Raw genomic sequence first — 9100 nt, 5'->3', positions numbered from 1 at the left:
ATATGAATTCATACAACACTGACTTTATTTTATCGAGTTTGGGTTCGAATGAAGCGTCTTGATGTGCAGAATACGATTGTGAGGGCGGAATATGTAAGCAATGAACGTCAGGAGACCACGACGTCTTACAACATCATTTGTAACCATCAACAGCTGGTAAGGTACCCTCAAGTCTTAGATTCAAAAGCACGAAGCACAACGAATCACAGGTTCGATACAGTGAGCTGCATACCATGCATACCATCACCAATGCATCTCCAGTAGTTCGTAAACAAACTCATGTATGTGAACCCTCGTTTGCCGGTAAAGACCTCAAAATGTATTTACGGACCTGTAACTAGAGATCTAGCCTTGAATAAAATTTTGATTAACAAGGGAATTCAATTTTATTCTGTGCATGATTATTCTATTTCTAGAAAAGTATTCCAGTAGAGAAATACACTGAGGCAGGACGCTAATGCAGGGTGTTTTAACTCTTTTATTTGGTGATAATTAATTGAAACCGTCAGCTGCCGACAAGTGTTGTTGATATACCTCGATGGGGACAGCTGAAAATGTGTGCCCCGACCGGGACTCGAACCCGGGATCTGCTGTTTACATGCCAGACGCCGCTGGTAATGTGGGTCTCAAGGGAAGCGTGCAAGGGATAAGTCCCTGCAGTGGCGCTATTTATCTGTGTCCTCGGTGGCTCAGACCGAGCCGGCACGGTAGCTCAGCGTGTTCGGTCAGAGGGTTAACTGCCACCTGTAATTAAAAAAAAAAAAAAAAAAAAAAAAAAAAACGAGTTAATGTATCAACGACAAACTGAAACAGGTGTCTTGTGACGTCCGCCCCGAGCGGATGCAACGTACAAAAACGAAAAAAGTGAGATTAAGGAAAAAAAAGAAAAGACGGATAGAGCGTATGCCATGTAAGCAGGAGATCCCAGGTTCGAGTCCCAGTCGGGGCACATATTTTCAGCTGTCCTTATCGAGGTATATCAACAACTTCCGTCGGTAGCTGAGGGTTTCTATTAATTATTATTTATTCTAGAGAAGCTGCGCGGTCATCTGTGGTACCTGTTCTTTCGAGAACAATTACTATTTTCATATATCTTTTATTTGGAGCTGAGCCAATAAGCTACATTTTTGATACGTAGACGACAGCAATGAAACGAAATCCGTGAATCTCTACCTTCTCTACTGGCACTCTCGTTAAAGACTGTCAGTCACTCAGTACTATCTTCGATGCAACTATTTTTATTTTAAAACGTATTATATTCAACAAAGCATGTAGAAATCATATGTTACTCTAGAAGACGCGTTTGTAAGTCCTAGAGCACGTTGAATACAGCCATTAAAGCCACAAACAAAACTCACTGTTGATGAAGCATGAGCTTAACATCCGCCGTACCGGGTTCACTTTTATTTATTTATTTATTTACATAGTTTACTCCCACATTGGAGCACAAAAATCAAACATAATACAACAGAGTCTACAATAATTAATTTTAGGTCTTAGCAGTCAGCAATTTCTTCGTTTCCCAAAACTTCTTCATTCGCTTTGATCTGGCTGCTCGTTCTTCTGCAGATATGACATACTTCTTCCCTTCTGATGGTTTGAATGTCAGCGGTGTGTATTTTTTCTTCAGAAGCAGTTTCTCTTATCTTTGTTGAATTTGGTGTGTGGTGATGTACAGTTAATCCAGATCACTTTGTACTTGTTTAAACCAGATGTTTATAGTTTAACTGTTCCAGAAATAGTCAAAAAGTTGCTTCAGGATTATAGTATTTGGTAGGCGAGATATGTGGCCGAAAAATGCAATCCTTCTTTTCCACATTGTATGAATAATGGATTCACTCTCTTTATACACTACTGAATTGGGCAAAAATCTCCACTGCCCGTTTACTTAGTGTTTCTTACTGGTAATTGCTCGGAGTATTCTTCTATCAACTTTCAGCAATTTGTCAGGAGTCTTCTATTGAAAGAATCCACCGGTTTGGACAGTCACGACGAGATTATCTAGGCGAAGACACCATTCGGATACGGTGGAGTGTCACATAGCGGACAAAGGCTAGTCGGAGCGCCTAGAGACGCACTGAATGAACAAACAAACATCAACATATTCCTCAAAAGAAGGTGCTTAAATTTAACAAACCAGGAAGATTTTCGTATTTTGCAACAGGAAATATTGATTCTTTAAGGTAAGTTGGTAAACTGAAGCATTTAACAGAACATAGTTATGACAGCCCTTCGAGAGTTACGCATTACTGACCAGGTTCACTTTTAGCTACACATTCAAGTTCGTTGGGATTTTCTCTATACGCTGTATTGTTTGCCGCTGACGGTATTCATCTATAAGATACCCTCTATACAGTTGAGCTCTATCGCACTGTATGGTGAAACTGCTCGAGTCGTAAGATACGTGTAAGTATCAACTTTATGAATCTGCACAGTCGGAGTTACTATGTGGAAGCGCATGGACCTCTCTATGTAAAGATATACTACACCATTTAAGGCACAGACCTCACTCTGAGCTTCTCTCTTATATCATTCTGAAATATTGTGAAGTGCAATTGCTATTTTTACGATAGACAGTGTCCGGTCAAATCAATGTGACCACCTGTCAAAATCCTGAATAACCAGTTTCGTAGCGCGGCCCGCTGCAAGACGTCCAGGAAGAGAGTCAATGACATTCTGTACAGTACAAAATGGTTCTGAGCACTATGAGACTTAACAGCTGAGTTCATCGGTCCCCAAGAACTTAGAACTACTTAAGCCTAACTAACCTAAGGACGTCACACACATCCATGCCCGAGGCAGGATTCGAACCTGCGACCGTAGCGGTCGAGCGGTTCCAGACTGTAGCGCCTAGAACCGCTCGGCCATCCCGGCCGGCTGTAAAGTACAGACAGGGATGTGGACTCATTACGACTCCGGCGCCATGGCCAGCTGCGCTAGGTTTCTCAGTTGAGGATCCATGGCACGAACGGCCCGATCAAGGTGCTCCCACAGACGTTCGGGGGGATGTAAATGCGGAGACGGGGAGGGGGGTGGGATTTGGTAGCCAACGTAGCGCAGTAAACTCACTCTGGTGCTCTTTCAAGGGCACACATATATTGCGAGCTATGTGGCACGTTGCATTTTCCTGTTGGCAGATGTCAACCTGCCGTGGAACAGAAAACTGTATGGACAGGTGGACTCGTCCCCAAGGATAGATGCATAGTTTTTTTTATACACTGTGCCTTTCAGAATGAAGAGATCAACCAGAGAATGCCAAGAAAATATTCTCCAGATTATAACGCTCCCAACTGCGGCCTGGACCCTTCCAATGATTGTAGATCTTTATAATTAAATGTTTCCCTGAGACATTTAAGTCTCTTTTTATAATCTACGATAATGATCGAAGCAGACGAAACGAATTAAAATTTGTGCTTTGGCTAGGGCTCGAACGCGGGTCATTTTGCTTGCTAGGCGGAAACGCTACTATTTCACCACCCCAGCACGATTGTGCACATCACTGTACGAACTACCTAAGGTGAGTGCCCTCCCCCACACAAACTTCAATTCATTTTTCCCTTACATATTGTCACTACTGTCAGGCCTCTCCCACTACGTCCAATGCTGGGGTGCTTGCCAATATCGGAGAGCCCTGGCAGTAGTGACAATATGTAAGGGAAAAATGAATTGACGTTTGTCTTGGGGAGGGCACGCAGCTTAGGTAGTTCGTGCAGCAATGTTGACCAGCGTGCTGTGATGGTGTAATGGTAGCATTGCTGCCTAGCAAGCAATAAGACCCGGGTTCGAGTCCCGGCCGCAGCACAAACTTTGATTCATTTCGTCTGCTTCGATCATTATCTTCCAATGATTGTTGCAGGGTGTTTGCTCTCAGACGTTCCACAATTTACCCGTCAACGTCCATGGCCGGGTAAAAGATATTCATTTGAAAAGGCCATCTGTCAGCACTCAGTTGCGTTACTGGCTTGCAAATTACAGGTTTCGTCGCCTCTGAGCAGCAGCCAGCATGGGCGCATGAACCAGACACCTGCTGCGGAGGCCCATGAGCATCAATGTTCGCTGAACGGTCGTTACGGACACACTGTTGATAGCCCGTCGATTCATCCGGGCGGTCAATTGCTCAACAGTTGCACGTCTGTTCGCAAGTACACGTCAACGCAACCGTCGTTCACCCAAATTATGTATGGCCCGCGGTGCACTGTAGTTGCCTCGGCGCTGGTTTTGGGTACCACTAGTATGCTATGCACGGTATACTTTAAGCACGGCGGCATGTGAACACTTCACAAACTTAATCGCTCCAGTAATGCTACTGTCCTTGGTCCAAAAGCGAATTGTAGTGCACTTTTGGACATCAGATAAATCACTCTGTTTCCACATTGCGACAATGACTGCATCGTTTTTCGAGTCCCCTGGCATGTTTTACTCTTAAAAAGATGTAGGTGACTGAGGGACAGGCACGCATTTTTATTTTGTTAGTTTGCCAATACTTTTTGTACTATTGGTGGGAATGCCTCTGTACCTTCATACTATTTCTTTGTCTCTTTTGTGGTTTGAATCATTGTTGATGGTGACGATTACATGTGAAGTTACATTTGTTTTCTGAAACAAATATTGTCAGTAACGCAAGTTTTGTTGTGTGTCTATTTGACACATACTACTAAACGTGAAACTTTTGTTTCTGGTGAGCAGAACTGAATGCGGCTAATTGCCTTTTCCCTTAGACATTCTTTTAAATCATAAGATCTCGCATTTTTGAATATAATATTCAGGTTGGGGGAAACGCGCAAGTTCCATGCACGTAACGAAGAAATACAAACCAAAATACTGTGAGAGAATGTTCCAAATTTTGAAGAAAATCTTGCTAGGATGCACGAAGACGGAAATGGACAGGAAATGGATGTAGGCGGTTTATTTTATGACTCTTCTAATTGCGATCCTTCCTTTTCTTCTGAAAAAGCAACCCATGTGTCTTCCTCTGATAAACAATATTCTGTTGCACGTGCTGACTTTTACTGACAAGGTGACCAAGCAAATAACAGTACTTCGGTTCATTTCGTTTACGAAGGGAAAATGGATTTTATTGGGAATCAAAAGAACTAACTAAAGCTGGACTAATATCTCGTGATAGCGTAATGCGGGGAATACTGTATATAACAATGGCTAATAAAATTTAGGTGTTATTCCTAAGACAGAAGAGATATGGTTTTCAGTCTTTGATGATGAACGTATAGAACTAATTGTGAAATAGACAAACTTCAAGCTGGAACAGTACAGAAACAGGAAGTATATCAGCAAAGTAACTACAAATCTACTGATATGTATGAAATAAAAGATGATGTGTAGTCTTTCTCCTTACTAGAACAACAGGAACACTGCAATAAGTGTGTGAATTATGGTATAACTAAATGCCTGGAATGTTCAATAAAAATGTATTTTGAGTATTTACTAAATTAGCTAAGTGAAAATATTATGAATTTTGAGCTTATCACTGAGATTATTTTTTTCTTAACACAGTTAATTTTTGTAGAGTTCCGATATACGTTGTTTTATTCATGAATGTAATACATATTGAAACCTTGATCCAGCCGCTGTGGCCGAGCGCTTCTAGGCGCTTCAGTCCGGAACAGCGCTGCTGCTACGGTTGTAGTTTCGGAACCTGCCTTGGGCATGAATGTGTGTGTAATAGCCTTAGGTTAGTTAGGTTTAAGTACTCGTAGTTCTAAGTCTAGGGGACTGATGACCTCAGATCTTATGTCCCATAGTGCCTAGAGCCATTTGAACCATTTGGAATGCTTGCTTGTTGGGATATTTACTAAGTTACTGTTCAGTTTGTTCATTGTACTAATGTATTAACGTACCTCTTTGTCAGAAAAGCAACGTCTGTCAGAACGTATTTCCTGTTAAGTAATAAAAGTTTTTCTTCCTATTGAGGGCTTTATACCCTCAACTGCTAGTGCTGCCACCTGTGACTACAAGAAGTGTCCACTACTAGCTACTCAAACCCCTGATCGGAGGGGAAGTTGTAAGTGGACTAGCCGGCTCAAATTCGATATACTTCCTTTTATATACACTGCAACGAATTTCTTGAAAACAGCTTCTCACTGGGCAGAGTGTGGTGTTGTAATGGTAGCCTGCGCATACCTATTACAGTTTCCTGCCACAGAATGTACCTTTGTCACAGAAAACTACCCCTCAGAAACTTCCTGGCAGATCCAAACTGTGTGGTGAACCGAGACTCGAACTCGGGACCTTTGCCTTACGCGAGCAAGTGATTTACTGGCTGTGACGACGGGTCGGGAGTCGTGCTGGGGTGGCTCAATTGGTAGAGCACTTGCCGACGAAAGGCAAACGTCCCGACTTGGAGTCTCGGTCCGGCACACAGTTTTGATCTACCAGGAAGTTTCATATCAGCGCACACTCCACTGCAAAGTGAAAATCTCATTCTACCCCTCAGAAGCCTACTGAGCTCTATATTGTCGTGGCGTAGGGTGGCGTCCCCCACTCCATTTTCTTCCCGGTCAACGCCCTGCACTAGCTCGCAACCCCAGAGTGCCCAGTGCGTACTTTCACAGTTTCACCACCCCTGAGGGGTACGGCAACTGTCTAGCAGGCATGAGGCGAGGATATTGTAGTCTTACAGTAACTCCAGCACCGCCTTTTCTTTGTAAACCTGGCTTTTCCGTTTACCTTTCTTGCGGGCCACTGCTCGTTAGCGAACTTGCAGCCAGCCTGAACTCAGAGCAGGCAGGAACTATTCCTGGCCAAAAATTAATGCATGCAGATATGCTGCTTAATGTACACCAGCCTTACCCAATCTCTTAATGAAATGCATCGTGATCACCCTTCCTTGAGGACATACTGACTTGTTAATAATTGCATAGAACAAAATAGTGCAAATAAAGCCCGAGAAGGGAATGGAGGCTGTCTGAAAGAATAGATAAACATATAAAAACAGGAAGAACGTAAATACACAAGGGTACACAAACACATAGTGGGATAACACAAGGAAAGGACAGGGTTTGTTTTACTGCAGTATTTTGCAAACAAAGCTTTCTTTACTTCTCGGAGATCTCCCTTCATTCTTCATTATTTCCAAAAAGTCCTATCTATACCTGCTTTCGGCTTCACTGTCATTTCTCAGTTTACTTTGGAGCCTAGTATTACGTTTTTCACACGCCATTATTGTCACAATATTTCACACGATAACACAGAAAAGCACAATTTGAAGAGCAAAATAAGATAACATAGCAATGGAAATAATGTCTACTTAATTGCAAGCGCAGCTGCGAAATACTTGGTGCAAATCTACATGCATGTCACAACTGTTTTACTGTACAACAATGAAAAACTACAATTACAAAGTAAATTCTCTCTATGATTACGCGCTAGCAATAAACAAAGGCTACACTAATTACACAAACTACAAGAAAAAATCAGAAGATTCCAGGTTCGAATCCTGGCAGGGTCGCCATATGAAACGTCCCCTTTGATAAATTATACAAGACTGTGCTAAAACTGACACACAATATTTTTAGCACCACGTTCAAACTCACTTGAATCTTTATAACCTGCCATAGCAGCAGCAATAACTGATCTAACAACTGCACAAGACACTTGTTGTCTGATATAGGCGTCGCCGGCCTCAGCGCCGTATTCTGCCTGTTTGCATGTCTCTGTATTTGAGCACGCATGCTTATACCAGTGTCTTTGGCACTTCAGTGCATGAATGTGGCATGAACGGTCCGCATTCCGTCCTAGACGGACCATTCAGTATGGGCCATCTGCCATGTATGGCGGTACGCGGTGGCGTGGCGGCACACCACTGTCTAGACCTTGGAGCCGCCACTTCTCACTCATATAGTCCTCAGTTGGCATCACAAATTTGTGTGTACACCTCCCTAGTCTTCCCCCCGAGGAAAACTCCCTGACAGCGCATGTCATAAGACATAAGACTAGCAACCGGGGGACACACTGGTCACTGTGCATCACAGGCAAACCAAGAACGTAACGGAGGAGTGTCATGAACTGAAACACCTCTTACAGTAACACCTTATTAGGACGTATTTCGGTTGTTATGTTGAGTATTACGTTCAACTATCGTTTCCATGCTAAAGGAAAATCTGTAACAACCTATCCGTTTTCTTAGTCAAAGTGCAGGATATATAAAACTGCAGAACCAGGAAAGTCTGGTATCTCGCTTCTACGAACAAATTACAAAATGGTTCAAATGGCTCTAAGCACTATGGGACGTAACATCAGAGGTCATCAGTCCCCTAGACTTAGAACTAAGTAAACCTAGCTCAACCTAAGGACATCATCCACATCCATGCCCGAGGCAGGATTCGAGCCTGCGACCGGAGCAGCAGCGTGGTTCCGGACTGAAGCGCCTAGAACCACTCGGCCACAGCGGCAGGCAAACAAACTACAAATGTTTGTGTATATCATATTCACGGCTATCCTTGCTATATGCAGACAAGTGCAGAGATTTCCACACACACTGTATACTTTACCGTCTCATCAACGTATACAGTCCCTGACAATTCTCCTCGGTCTTAACGCTTTTGTCTGAACAACACAGCAGAAACACTCGTTCTCAGCAGAGTAAACACCTTTCTGTCACACTTGTTCGTTCAGTCGTCCTTTTGAGTCCATTTCAGTAGCAGGAACCCGACTTTAAAATAACCTTCTTCACTGTATAAGAGAACGGAATAAGATCTCCAGCTTAAAAGGACAACTAATGATATATCTACTAAAACAACAAATATATGTACCTCTGTTGTGTACGCGTTCCTCACCCCATCACAACCAAGTAACCTTCTTTCCCACCAGATGCTCCTCATTTCTCAAAGCCCTAGCTATTGCATCCTAATTGAATTTCCCTTCTTCAGAACTAGATACGTCATAAAATCGATTTTTTGTACTTCCGTAAATACATTTTGTGCCATATGTTGTCACTTTTCATATAATTATTATTAACAGTGGTAGGAGCATCGCTAGCATTATCGTTATGAGCTGTTAGTCACCACTGTTATTCCAAACGGCGTTAGATGCATCTTATTTCAACCATTTTAAATCTGTTACCATAATTTTATACAACATATCA

At 42.7% G+C, this 9100-nt stretch overlaps 1 non-coding gene across 1 annotated transcript; it reads left to right on the top strand.

Annotated features, from left to right (window-relative positions):
- Window positions 1–3729: 3729 nt before the first annotated feature.
- Window positions 3730–3801, top strand: Trnaa-agc. The gene has a single exon. It is a non-coding gene; the product is annotated as a tRNA-Ala (tRNA).
- Window positions 3802–9100: the final 5299 nt, after the last annotated feature.

The sequence above is a fragment of the Schistocerca piceifrons genome, chromosome 1, assembly GCF_021461385.2.
Source record: "Schistocerca piceifrons isolate TAMUIC-IGC-003096 chromosome 1, iqSchPice1.1, whole genome shotgun sequence".
NCBI lineage: Eukaryota > Metazoa > Arthropoda > Insecta > Orthoptera > Acrididae > Schistocerca > Schistocerca piceifrons.
The sequence above is the reverse complement of the archived record's forward strand: the minus strand, read 5'-3'. Positions and strand labels throughout refer to the sequence as shown.